At 49.8% G+C, this 13,817-nt stretch overlaps 1 protein-coding gene across 1 annotated transcript in view; it reads left to right on the top strand.

Moving 5' to 3' along the window:
* Positions 1 to 1,365: 1,365 nt before the first annotated feature.
* The window catches only part of LOC141206937 (uncharacterized), a 31,015-nt gene continuing 18,563 nt past the window's right edge, over positions 1,366 to 13,817 (top strand). The window contains exon 1 of the mRNA XM_073664305.1: positions 1,366 to 1,426. The gene's annotated coding sequence lies outside the window, so the exon portion shown is untranslated. The remainder of the gene's footprint in view (positions 1,427 to 13,817) is intronic.

Genomic DNA, 13,817 nt, shown 5'->3' with positions numbered 1-13,817 from the left:
AGGAATGGGGGAGGTACAATTGAACACTGCCCTGGGACTAGAACTTGCATCGGGATAGTTGCAAGTCTGCATCTTCTGATGCGGTAAGGATCACTTATGATGGGCACACTTTTAGACAGTGACCTGGGAGTCAGAGATGCTTCCAGGGGTCTTCCCCATGCTGTTCCCTTGTCTTTTCAGCACTTTATGCATGTGTCACACAGCACATGGCCAGATAAGGTTGTAAAATGTTAAAATGACATTTCATGGTGAATGCATTTGTCATAGTTGAAAGCAATACAAAAGTGCAAAAACGCATAAAAAATGCTACTTGTGAACATAGCCGAAGGTGTGGAGGAGTATTTTTGTTTTCGGTCATTTATTTTAACTTATACACAAGTCTTTACCCTGGAAAGGATGTTCCTTAACATATTTCACAGGAAAAAAGTTTCACTTTCGTTTTTGAACGTTTTATTGTGAGCCCGTAAAAGTGGCTTAATACCTCTGACCACGTTGTTGACAGCAGTGACCTGGGGGTCAGAAATGCTTTCTGGGGCGATCCCCATGCTGTCCCCATGTCATTTGAGCACTGTCACTATCGTTTTGGGCACTTGTTAGGCTTTTAAAAGACTGCCGGGTGTGCCACCGCAAAAATGCTCGAGTCTCCCATAGACTAACATTGGGCTCGTTGCTCAGGTCGAGCACCCGAGTATCACGGCGAGCTCGGCCCGAGCTTCGAGCACCTGAGCATTTTAGTGCTCGCTCAACACTACTAGTGATGTATTGGAGTCTTCTTTTGTCTGTTTGTTTTTCATGATTCCATAATTTTTTCCTCAGAATTGAGTGATTCCATAATTTTTTCCCTCTGCTTAGTCTAAAAAAATTACCCTTACTGAGTACCACATTTTTAATCTTGATTTCTTTTAGTGTTTCTTAAAGCCCTAAAGTTGCCATTTGAAATGACTTTAGTTTTGTGCCATGTCTGTGATCTGCTTTTTTTCAACAACATTAAACAACGGAATGAACATCCTCCGAGCCCGGTGATTCCATAATTTTTGCCAGAGGTTGTAGTACTGGTGGATAAAACAAGACTGAACACAAGACCTTCACAGCCGTCTACACATCATAGGGGAGATCTCATGACACCTTCCCTCCATCTGCCTGATGATCCTGAGAAACATTGGGATCTTCTTGTTTATAGTCATGTCAGCACTCACTAGAGGTCTTCACTACTGTGTAATCCTGGTTATGGAGAGACACACTATCTAATCTATCTCTATAGCCAATAGACAACTTCATCCAGCACCATGACAACCAGCACAGCAGAGTCCTGCATCCACTGAGGCCCCTGATCATGTGACCCCTGACTCCTCCCCTCCTGTGACCTCATCAAAGGTCCTGTGCGCACACAACAGCCATATATGTGGTGGCGGCTCTGCAGGTGGAGGTATGTGGAGACCCCTATTACTGGGCGCAGGGGGCATTAACCCCTTTAGCACGGAGGCTCTTTTGGGGTCTTGTGTTGCTGCTTTATAAGAATCATAAGGTTTCTGTTCTGTTTCCTGTAATAGATACATACGACCCAACTATGGAGACAGGAAGGGAGGAAACGTATTGTTCTCATAGTACAGGACCCCCCCACAGTGTAATGCCCCCATTATGCCCCTTATATAGTATGTATGATGCCCCCACACAGTGTAATGCCCCCATTATGCCCCTTATGCAGGATGTATGATGCCCCCACACAGTGTAATTCCCCCATTATACCCCTTATGCAGGATGTATGATGCCCCCACACAGTGTAATGCCCCCATTATGCCCCTTATGCAGGATGTATGATGCCCCCACACAGTGTAATGCCCCCATTATGACCCTTATGTAGGATGTATGATGCCCTCACACAGTGTAATGCCCCCTTATGCCCCTTATGCAGTATGTATGATGCCCCCATACAATGTAATGCCCCCATTATGCCCCTGTAATCAGGTAACCGGATGCAACGCACAGACAAACACCAGGCTGAAGTAACCAATATAATTATTTATGTCCCTGATATGGGGGACTTGTAATAATTATAGCAACATAATGCAGAACAGGGAGATTACAAGGTGAAATCTACAATATGAGATACTGTATACAATGAATTCTCCGGCTCACTCTAACTGTAATTGCAGCCTATGTTACTTTATCTACTGACAAGGGTGAGGATCCGGACACATATAGGCCATTATGATCTCCGGCGTGGAACACGTAACTACAGGCATGCTCAGTCTAGGGTACGAGTGGTGCAGCGTTAATCCGTTTACCGGCGTTTCAGTGTGAAGCGCGGCACTTCAGGACATGCACACTAGAGGATGGATATTGTCGGACCTCTAGCGCTTGAGAAGTAGCGCAGGCGCAGTACATTTTTGTAGACAGACTCCATTCTATATATCCTATGACAATTCACCTCTAGGAATGGGAATGGGTCTCCTAGTCTGGGGAGGGGTTTGGATGAAGTGAGATATTTATACATGGACACCTGGCTATTAGGCACACTATGCTGAACATCATGGATTATCATCCCTGTTTCAAGCCTGCTGATGAAGCTGTTGGGGATACGCATTGAGGCAGATTATTGAACCATTCTCTGATGAGTACCAAACCCTTTCTTTTATATATACCTTGAGACATATCTGGTTCTATTTAATGTATCAGTGCACTTTTTAATATATATATCAGAATTAACTAGGGTTTCTGAGGGACACTCACCGGTGAGTGGCGGCACCATTGGCATTCCTTGGGGTGCCAACATCCGTGACTAGGCAGTATCAGCTTTGTTTAGGTACAGGATTGGATACAGTAGTGACTGTATCAATTTTTCAGCAGCATCATTGTTTAGATCTGTTTTCAGCTTGTAATTTTGCTAGTTTTAAGTGTCACCATTTCCGGTGACTACCTCTTGAAGCTCATCAAGAGAATGCCAAGAGTGTGCAAAGCAGTCATCAAAGCAAAAGGTGGCTACTTTGAAGAACCTAGAATATAAGACATATTTTCAGTTGTTTCATTCTTTTTTGTTAAGTATATAATTCCACATGTGTTAATTCATAGTTTTGATGCCTTCAGTGAGAATGTACAATTTTCAGTCACGAAAATACAGAAAAATCTTTAAATGAGAAGGTGTGTCCAAACTTTTGGTCTGTACTGTATATATGATTCATTTCCTAAGATCCACAAAAACATATTTCCACCACCACTCAGACCAATATTAGCGGGCATAGGTTCTAAGGGAGAGAGACTGGGTGCATGGATAGATTTCTATCTACAACCACTAATGCAAGATATCCCCTCCCCAGCTATATTAGGGACTCTAAATTTTTGGCTACTGTATATGAAGATTTTTCTATAGCAAGAAAATTATCACCGGCTATCATGCGATGTTATTGTGGCACCCCAGGGGTCTGGTTTCCACAGTAACGGCAATGTTATGTCTGAGAGCAGGTGGGAGGTCTCTTGGTCAGGGATCCTGTGCATGCCACACCTCCTGCCCAGTCCTGGGAGGGGAAGAACTTCCCCTATATAAACCTAGGGCTGAGGCAGGGTTAGTGAGTAGAGAAGAAGTAGAGACAGAGAAGCAGATATAGGAAAAGAACATCAGGAGCTCTGTGGGAGCAGTGCTACAAGGAGTCAGGGGCTGGCAGCTGCAGACCTCGCCCTGACTGAGAAGTTATCACTGGACCCGGAGTCCGAGGCTGTGGGGACTAACTCCTATCCCGCAGCAGAAACCGACCGGCAGGGGATTGCAGGTCCTCTGGCCCAGAAACCCGAAGGCACGGTCACACGCGTGGGACCAGCACCGCCGTCGTGGAGCGGAAGCTACTAGAAGGCCCCGAGTCACCGGCCATACGGGTGAGCACCACACGGTACACTCAGGGACGTGGGCTACTTATACCCGCCTCTAGCAAGGTAGCCGGAAGAGTATCGTTAGTTTGGGAGGCCTACAACTCCGCCTGGCCAGGGGAGATCCCATCTGCTCAAGGACTGACCAGGCCCCAATCGCTAGCCAGTACTCCGGGAGGGTCTATCTTTGTCACCAGTAAAGACCCTGAACTACACCGCACCGTCTCCGAGTGGTTCCTGCTACCCCCATCATCCACGTCGGCTGCCCTGAGGCCATACCCCTCCCGTTGGGGGTTATACTATCACGCTGCACAATCCTACCACCGGCCTCAGCGGTCTGCCCTGCAGCAGCAGCTCCTTAGCTGTACTCAACGGGTGGCGTAGTCGTCCAACATCTACCGCTAATACATCGCCGCTCAGTTTGACTCCCTGGGCACGGACAGGGTCACCGCCACGAGACTACAACCCTCAACAGATCCGGCTCCGGGTAAGCTCCCGCGTGCGCAACGCAGCGCGACACGGGCCCAGGGGCGTGTCAACTTTTGGCGTAGTCGGCAGGATTTCGTGCCCGCAACCACCGGGTACTGCGTGCCTGAAAAAGACTGTTCAAACTTACCAGTGGTGAAGATTCCCGCCATCCGGCGCCATCTTCAGCCTTCTTCCCGCCATCGGTGAAGATTCCCGCCATCCGGCGCCATTTTCAGCCTTCTTCCCGCCTTCCGTGGAGTTTTCCCGCTGTTGGACGCCATCTTGAAGACGCCGCACGGGAAGAAGAGGGGCGTGGACTCCAAAAGCGCGCGAGAACTGAAGCCCCGCCTCACGTCCAGACGTCGCGTAAGGTCCTGGAAGGAGCCCAGCAGACGCTGACGTCACAGGAGCGCGACGGAAGGTCCTCAACCCTGACGATCCACTGCGGAGCCGCGGCCTACGGAAGAGGATCATCGCAAGGTAGGCCACGGTCCACTAGGGGGGAGAAGGATGTCGGATACGGAGGAGAGCTTCACCGCTTCAACCCCCGCCAGCGCCACCGCTGTTGCGGTCATGCCTTTCACCATGCCCTATATCCCGGGGGCAGCCTGGCTACCCCAGTACTCAGGGGAGTCACATACCCTGCATGACTTTAGAGAAAAGCTGGATAGCCTCTTCCAGGTGTACCCCCTCACAGAGGAGCAAAAAGTGAGCATCCTGGTGGCCCAATTAACCGGGGCAGCCCAAAGGGAGGTAAAGTCCTGGCCACCTGGGGGGAGGACTGTCGCAGGGATACTAACCCGGCTGAGGGACACCTTTGATACCCGCACCTCAGCCGAGATCAAGCTTAGATTCTACGGGTGCAAACAGCGGGCACATGAGAGTATAAGGGACTATGCCCTGAACCTACAAGAGGCCCTGAGAGCCATTAAGCAGACCGACCCTGACGGTGTGGGAGACGAGGACAGGCTGTTGACTGAACAATTTATAGAGGGTTTATATTGCAATGCCCACCGAACCCAGTTGCGGGCAATGGCCTTACAGGACCCTCATCTGGGATTTGCACAGTTCAAGGACAGAGCCATCCGGGTGCTTCGAGAACCGGCACCAGGTGGCGTTGTGACCCCCAGACGCCCCACTACCACTTACCACCAGGAGGCGGCGCCCTTGTCGGCAGGGCCTGTGGGAGCTGGTGCGCAGGCTTTGAACAATGACCCGGCTCCAGACCTGCACCATCAGGTCCAAGAGCTAGCTAAAAGCGTTGCTGCGCTAACCCGAACTGTGCAGTCTTTACAGGTTTCCACTCCAGGGAAGATCCAGCTGGCATCCGGACCGGAGGACATCCCGTGGCGTCGACCAAGGAGGACCCCACCGGCCAGAGGAAGACCCAGCGACCGATACAACGAGGACGGACGACCCATCTGCCGCCGCTGCAATCAACCCGGACATATGGCAAGGTACTGTCCTTTAAACTGGCACAACCTGGGGTAGAGGGCCAACCCCCAGGAAAAAGATCACCAGGCCCATCGAACTGGCGCGACAAATATGTGGGAGGACGTCCAGTCTTACCCGTGGTACTGGATGGCATTCCTATGAGTGCCCTACTGGACACCGGGTCACAGGTCACCACCATCCCGTACGTGCTCTTCAAGCAGTACTGGAATGACTCGGATATCACCCGCTACCCTGACGACGACTTGAGTATCATCGCCAGCAATGGTCAGCCCGTGCCACAGATTGGATTTAAAGAGGTGACCATTAAAATCGGTAGAGTCGAACTGGCAGCTCAGGGACTGATCATTGTAGACATTGACAAACACGAGAGTCACCCAAAGATAACTCTAGGAACTAATGTAATTGAAAATTGTCTTGCAGAGGTGATTTTCCTTTTACAGCAGGTTGCCAAGAACGCCAGCTCCGGCCAGCAGCGAGTGCTCCAGAAAGAGATCTGGGCACTGATGCGACGGCAACAGCTAGAACTCTCCGGTGGTGAGATTGGTAGCGTGCGAATGTGTGACCCTTTCCCTATTGCCATGCCCCCGAAAAGTGAAATGATGATTTGGTGCCGGGCAGCTATTGGTCTGAGAGGTAGAGATTACCAGGCAATGGTAGAACCAGTTTACTCAGACAGTAGGCCCACCATTTTGACAGCACGGGGGGTGGTCAATGTACGCCATGGGAGGGTGCCCGTTTGCATAATAAATATCGGGAAGAGGGAAGTGTACCTGCCCCGGTATGCCACGCTAGCCAAATTGTATACCATCAATCAAGATTCTATACAGTCCGTAGAACCCTTGCCTCCATCTTCCCCGGAGGAAGGTAACGGCTCTCAGAAAACAATGGAGGACTGGTGTCAGCAACTACATTTGGGTACTGACTCCACTCCCTCACACCAGAAACAGGGAGTCTATCGGGTGGTTCAAGAGTACGAGAGAGTGTTTAGTAAACACCCGTTAGACTTCGGGCGAGTCAAGGGGGTAGAACACCACATCGCTACGGGAGACCATCCTCCCATAAAAGAGAGGTATCGACCCGTACCCCCTGCACACTACCAACACGCCAAGGGGATGCTTAGAGACATGAAGGAGGCTGGGGTGATCAGGGATAGCTGTAGCCCCTGGGCAGCTCCACTAGTCTTAGTCAAAAAGAAAGACAACACCATGAGGATGTGTGTAGATTACCGGAAAATCAACCGTATCACACACAAGGATGCGTACCCCTTACCAAGGATAGAGGAGTCTTTGGCTGCTTTAAGATCTGCTAACTTCTTCTCTACCTTGGATCTCACTAGTGGGTACTGGCAGGTTCCTGTAGCAGAGGCGGACCGGGAGAAGACCGCATTCACCACCCCGATGGGACTTAGCGAGTTTACCTGCATGCCGTTCGGACTCTGCAACGCACCAGGAACCTTCCAACGATTAATGGAGTGCTGTCTGGGCCACAGAAACTTCGAGACGGTCCTGCTGTACCTGGACGATGTCATCGTATATTCCAAGACGTATGAGGACCACCTGAAACACCTGGCGGAAGTGTTCGAAGCTCTGGCAAGCTACGGCCTAAAGGTGAAACCCTCCAAGTGTCACCTCCTGAAACCAAAGGTGCAGTACCTGGGACACGTGGTGAGCGCTGATGGAGTGGCTCCCGACCCTGATAAGATCACCGCAATTAAGGAATGGCCAAGTCCCTCCAGTGTAAAGGAAGTGCGGCAGTTCCTCGGGTTGGTAGGCTACTACCGAAGGTTCATACCCGGTTTCACCAAGAAGGCAGCTCCTATGCAGGACCTCCTGATAGGCCAGTCCAGGAAGGCCAAGAACCAGAAGCCACCCTTCAGATGGGAGAAGCCGGAAGAAGAGTCCTTCCGCCAGCTGAAGATGGCCCTCACGGGGGATGAAATCCTGGCGTACCCGGATTACAGCCAGCCCTTTATCCTCTACACCGACGCCAGTAACATTGGGCTAGGAGCCGTACTGTCCCAGATCCAGCAGGGGAAAGAACGAGTAATCGCTTACGCCAGCCGAAAACTGCGACCCACCGAGAGAAACCCTGAGAATTACAGCTCATTTAAGCTAGAGTTCCTGGCAGTGGTGTGGGCAGTCACCGAACGCTTTAAGCACTACCTCGCTTCTTCCCGGTTCACCGTGTACACGGATAACAACCCGTTGACACACCTGGACACGGCAAGACTCGGTGCCCTAGAGCAGAGATGGATGGCCCGTCTGTCCAACTACGAGTTCACAATCAAATACCGGGCAGGACGCTCCAATACCAACGCGGACGCCCTGTCCAGGATGCCAAACCTACCGGACGTAGGAGAAGATCCAGAAGGACTGGAAGAAGTCGAACTCCCCGCGTTCCACCGTCATGGGACTATCCAGTATTCCCACCGGGTAAGGAGTAAGCAAGCTGCTACGTTTAATCCCTTGCCTCACTACAACTGGGCGGAAACGCAAGACAGTGACCCTGCCGTCCGACTGGTGAAGGAGATGCTGACTCGGCCAGAGGCTCGCCTTGACCCAGACGCTCCGGAGGAAGCCAAGCAACTGTGGGCTGAGAAGAGTCGACTGTTCCTTTATAAGGGGAAGTTGTGCCGCCGAATGGTTAACTCCCGGACGCATGAACTAATCTGGCAAGTAGTGGTGCCACGAAGAGACGCAGCCGTGGTGATGGAGGCATACCACGACGGGGCTGGACACTTCGGATGGAAGAAGCTGGAGTTCCTGCTGCGCGGGCGGTTCCACTGGGTAGGCATGAGGGGAACCATCGAGAGGTGGTGCAGAGACTGTGGCCCGTGCAACCTAAGAAGGAAGGACCGTGCCAGCCAGAAGACTCCCCTGCAGTCCATCGTCACCCGGCAGCCGTTGGAACTGGTAGCCTTGGATCATGTAAAACTGACCCCAAGCAGAAGTGGCTACGTCTACGCGTTAACCATTGTGGATCATTACTCCCGGTTCTTGGTTGTCGTCTCCGTTAAGGACTTAACGGCTCAAACAGCAGCTAGAGCCTTCCAGCAGCACTTCTGCCGTCCACACGGGTACCCGGACCAAGTGCTGACGGACCAGGGACCTGCCTTTGAAGCGGAGGTCTTCCAGGAATTCTGCAATCTGTATGGCTGCCGGAAGATAAGGACGACACCCTATCATCCGCAAACTAATGGACTTTGTGAGAAAATGAACCAGGTGGTAATGGAACTCCTGAAAACGTTGCCCCTGGAAGAACGCAGTCTGTGGCCTGAGAAGCTGCCCGATCTGGTGGACCTATACAACCACATCCCGGTAGGTTCCACCAACTGTACCCCGGCTTACCTAATGAGGGCGAGACCTGGTAAGTTACCTGTTGACCTGGAGATGGGAGTCCTGACACCCGAGGACACTTCACCAGAAGCAGACTGGGACACAGAGAGGCAGCAGCAGTACCGGAAAGTACAGGAGAGCGTGGAGCGAAGTCTCTGTCAGGCTAGGGAAAGACAAGAGAAAACTTACAACCAGTATGCTCCCGCTGTTCCCCTGGTACCCGGAGAGCAGGTCTTGAAGAGGAAAAGACGGCTCCACAAGTTGGACGACCAGTGGGAGAAGGACCCGTACACCGTACTGCCCTCAAGCCACGAGAACCCGAAAGTCTGTACCATCAGTAAAGACGGAGGGGAGACCACAGCCATTGTATCCCGGGATCACCTGAAGAAGTGTCCTGAACAGCTACGGAACCCTGAAGAGGAACAAGAAGACCATCGACCCGTAGAGGAAAGGGAAGATATGGTTAGTACTGTGCTCGGAGACTTCCCTCGGTCCTGGACTCAAGTCAATGGTGCAGTTGTGGTACCCGTCCTCACGTTCCTCCAACCAGCATCCCAAGTGCCTATGGAGCAACAGGTAGAGCTGAAAGAGCAGCCGGTCCAGGAGGCAGAAGACTCCACACAAGCAGAACAGGAGGATCAACCCTCTGCTTATAGTGAGCCTGCCGTACCCCTAGTGAGCCAAAGAGCCGGTAGACAGCTGCCCAGTTTACCCTTGACAGCTCCTACACCCTGTAGTTCAGGGCTAGACAGTCAGCTCCGTAGGGCCACTAGAGGCCAGTTACCCGCACGTTGGAGGATTTGAAGTGTATAAATTGTTTTATTTGTGGTTACCTGTTTTTCTTGTTGCTTGTGTATAATTATGTGTTTCTAGTTATTTATAGGAGTCCTTGGTGGATTTACCGGGAATCCTTGTACATGGTTGGAGCGTAACCTAGGAATGGACTAAAGACTGTTAAGGACTCGGGGCAAGACAGACCCCTACCTGGTTACGTCTCCCTGTTTTGGTGAAATGGACACCTTGCTTTTCTTCAAAGACTGCACCCGGTTGCGGACACGCCGTAACCATCTTTATGTGTTTTTCTTATTGTATTATTATTGTTTATACCTTGTTATGTTTTTCTAAAAATATGTTTAGTCCCGGAGTACTAAATTTCACTAGGGGGGAATGTGGCACCCCAGGGGTCTGGTTTCCACAGTAACGGCAATGTTATGTCTGAGAGCAGGTGGGAGGTCTCTTGGTCAGGGATCCTGTGCATGCCACACCTCCTGCCCAGTCCTGGGAGGGGAAGAACTTCCCCTATATAAACCTAGGGCTGAGGCAGGGTTAGTGAGTAGAGAAGAAGTAGAGACAGAGAAGCAGATATAGGAAAAGAACATCAGGAGCTCTGTGGGAGCAGTGCTACAAGGAGTCAGGGGCTGGCAGCTGAAGAGCTCGCCCTGACTGAGAAGTTATCACCGGACCCGGAGTCCGAGGCTGTGGGGACTAACTCCTATCCCGCAGCAGAAACCGACCGGCAGGGGATTGCAGGTCCTCTGGCCCAGAAACCCGAAGGCACGGTCACACGCGTGGGACCAGCACCGCCGTCGTGGAGCGGAAGCTACTAGAAGGCCCCGAGTCACCGGCCATACGGGTGAGCACCACACGGTACACTCAGGGACGTGGGCTACTTATACCCGCCTCTAGCAAGGTAGCCGGAAGAGTATCGTTAGTTTGGGAGGCCTACAACTCCGCCTGGCCAGGGGAGATCCCATCTGCTCAAGGACTGACCAGGCCCCAATCGCTAGCCAGTACTCCGGGAGGGTCTATCTTTGTCACCAGTAAAGACCCTGAACTACACCGTACCGTCTCCGAGTGGTTCCTGCTACCCCCATCATCCACGTCGGCTGCCCTGAGGCCATACCCCTCCCGTTGGGGGTTATACTATCACGCTGCACAATCCTACCACCGGCCTCAGCGGTCTGCCCTGCAGCAGCAGCTCCTTAGCTGTACTCAACGGGTGGCGTAGTCGTCCAACATCTACCGCTAATACATCGCCGCTCAGTTTGACTCCCTGGGCACGGACCGGGTCACCGCCACGAGACTACAACCCTCAACAGATCCGGCTCCGGGTAAGCTCCCCCGTGCGCAACGCAGCGCGACACGGGCCCAGGGGCGCGTCATTATAGCTCTATATCCATCCATACCACACAGTGTAGCATTAACTAGCCTGAGCTATCACTTGGATACCAATGCTACGTATACATTAGGAATTAAAGATTTCATTATCATGTCAGTTCAATTTCTTCTGGATGATAATTATTTCTGCTTTGACAATCAGTTTTTTTTTTTACAAAGGAGGGGAGTAAGTATGAGTAGCAAATTTTCACCGTCATTGGCTAATGTAATAATATCCAAATGGGAGGAGCAACACATTTACAATGAGAGCAATATTTACAGCCCCAAAATCATATGGTACGGTCGATTTATCGACGACCTCCTCCTCGTGTGGGGAGGCACACAGGAGGAGGCGTTGAAATTTGCAGAAAATCTCAACAATGATTTCAATTTGAGATTCCCACATTAGTTTGATCCTAGAGAAATACATTTTTTGGATCTTAAATTGAACGGTGATAAATATCTCAATACAGTAAAAATAATACCCTATAGAAAAGAGACTGCCAGTAATAGTATTCTGCAGGCCAATACTTGCCACCCCTGCATATCAAGCGCAATATTCCATATGGGGAATTAATTAGGGCGAAACAAAATTGTACGGATAATATTGCATTTGATATGGAGGCCAGAGAAGTTTGTGACAGATAGGATAACCTCTTTTTGCCAGATTGGAATCTTAAAAAAGCATACAAAATGGTATTGAGCCTAGAGCGTAAGGATCTTCTCAAAAATAAGGGACCAAAAAAATATTTGGGATGTGAAACTTCCAGTGTAACATTCTCTACAACTTATAGTCCACCGTATAACAAAATCATGTCCATTATAGAGAAATACTAATGTTACACTAGGATACGGGGCTTAATAAAATTCTTACCAAGGATATTTGGTTTGTGGCTAATAAAGCACCCACGCTGGGTACCATCCTGTCCCCCTGTCTTTTCCTGAAAAGTGAAAAGTACACTCTGAATCTACTACCTGGTTAAACCTTAGTGTTTTTTTCAAATGCGGAGCGAACCGCTGTAAAACCAGGGCTGTGGAGTCAGTAAGCCAAACCTCCGACTCCTCAATTTCCATGTCTCCGACTCCCTCATACCCGGCTCATGTTTAAGTGATAAATTTACTGTAGCACAGATTAATCTCAGCTAAAAGTCTAGAACCTTTGATCAGGAATAGGATAGACATTTATAGCACATTTCATTTCTTTCCCAAAGTCTTATGAAAAAAATTCCCCACAAACTGCATTGAACTACTGCATTGAGCTACTACTACGGTCCATTTTATACCGACTCCGACTCCACCAAAATGGGCTCCGACTCCACGACTCCGACTCCACAGCCCTGTGTAAAATGCAGTGAAAAGGATTTTTATCTCACTGCATAATAATCGTATGTACAAAATACATGACTTTATTAATTGCAGCACACCCTTGGTTATATACCTTGTTGAATGTATTACATGTAACATCCAATACATTGGTTGTACTACCGTCCCTTTAAAACTTCGGATTAGAAGACATACCTGATGCGGTTAATCCTTTGGCCACAAATATTTCAGCAGTGTCGAAACTTCCAAATGTTCCATAAAGGGGAAGATTCAGCACTGAAATTTCAAGGCATAGAAAAAGTATATAGACCTATCCAAGGAGGGAGACCATAGACGCAAACTGATAAATAGGGATCATATTGCATTTTTATGTTAGAAACCCGAGTACCCTTTAGATAGGATCTAATACTACAATATTAAAGACAGTTTTGTTTACAGCTTGGACATGGTATATCTCTAGTATTTATATTTATTCTATATTTGTATCACAAATATTTTTATTTTTTCTACATATCAATGATATTAATTTTAGAGGATAATAATATATGTGTGTCACTAACGTTTTTATTTAACTTTTGTCTATGCCAATCATACTGACCTCCGAGACTAGTGAGCACATGATAACTTTTCTTTAATTACAACCTACCTTTATATGCTCACTAGTAGTGTTGAGCGAACATGCTCGACACTGCTCCGTACTCGCCCGAGCATCACGCTACTCGGGATGTTCGGCGAGCACCGAGCACTTCCGGGTTACTCGGGCGGGAGCTCGGGTCTCTGCCCTGCATGTTTGGCGCTCTTTACAGAGCCAATGAACATGCAGGGACTGCCAGCCAGTCACTGTAATGCCGCAGTCATGTTGGTTGTGGGCATTACATTGATTGGCTGGCCGCACAGCGCCACCTCGAGTATTTAAAACCGGGTGCCGCCATCTTGGACACGAAAGGCTGGGATCAGACAGTGTAGGGACAGCGCTGCTGATTTAGGGAGAGATATATACTGCGAAATAGTTAGTGTAGGGTCTGTAAAGGCTGCCAGATCAAACAAACAGTCCTTCTCAGGACTAATATCCATCCCAGATATCAGGCAGGCAGGCAGGCTGTATAGGAGACGCAGTGGTTATACCAGCAAACGCTGTATTACAGTCCTGTGTGCTCCTGTTGCTGAAATTGCTGGACTTAACTCCAGGTCTCGGGGGCCAGGAAAAATCCATTTTTTTTC

Source organism: Phyllobates terribilis, unplaced genomic scaffold (assembly GCF_046119375.1).
Source record: "Phyllobates terribilis strain yellow unplaced genomic scaffold, ASM4611937v1 Scaffold_150__1_contigs__length_4496277, whole genome shotgun sequence".
NCBI classification, from domain to species: domain Eukaryota; kingdom Metazoa; phylum Chordata; class Amphibia; order Anura; family Dendrobatidae; genus Phyllobates; species Phyllobates terribilis.
Note: the sequence above shows the minus strand (reverse complement) of the source record. Positions and strands in the feature narration are given on the sequence as shown.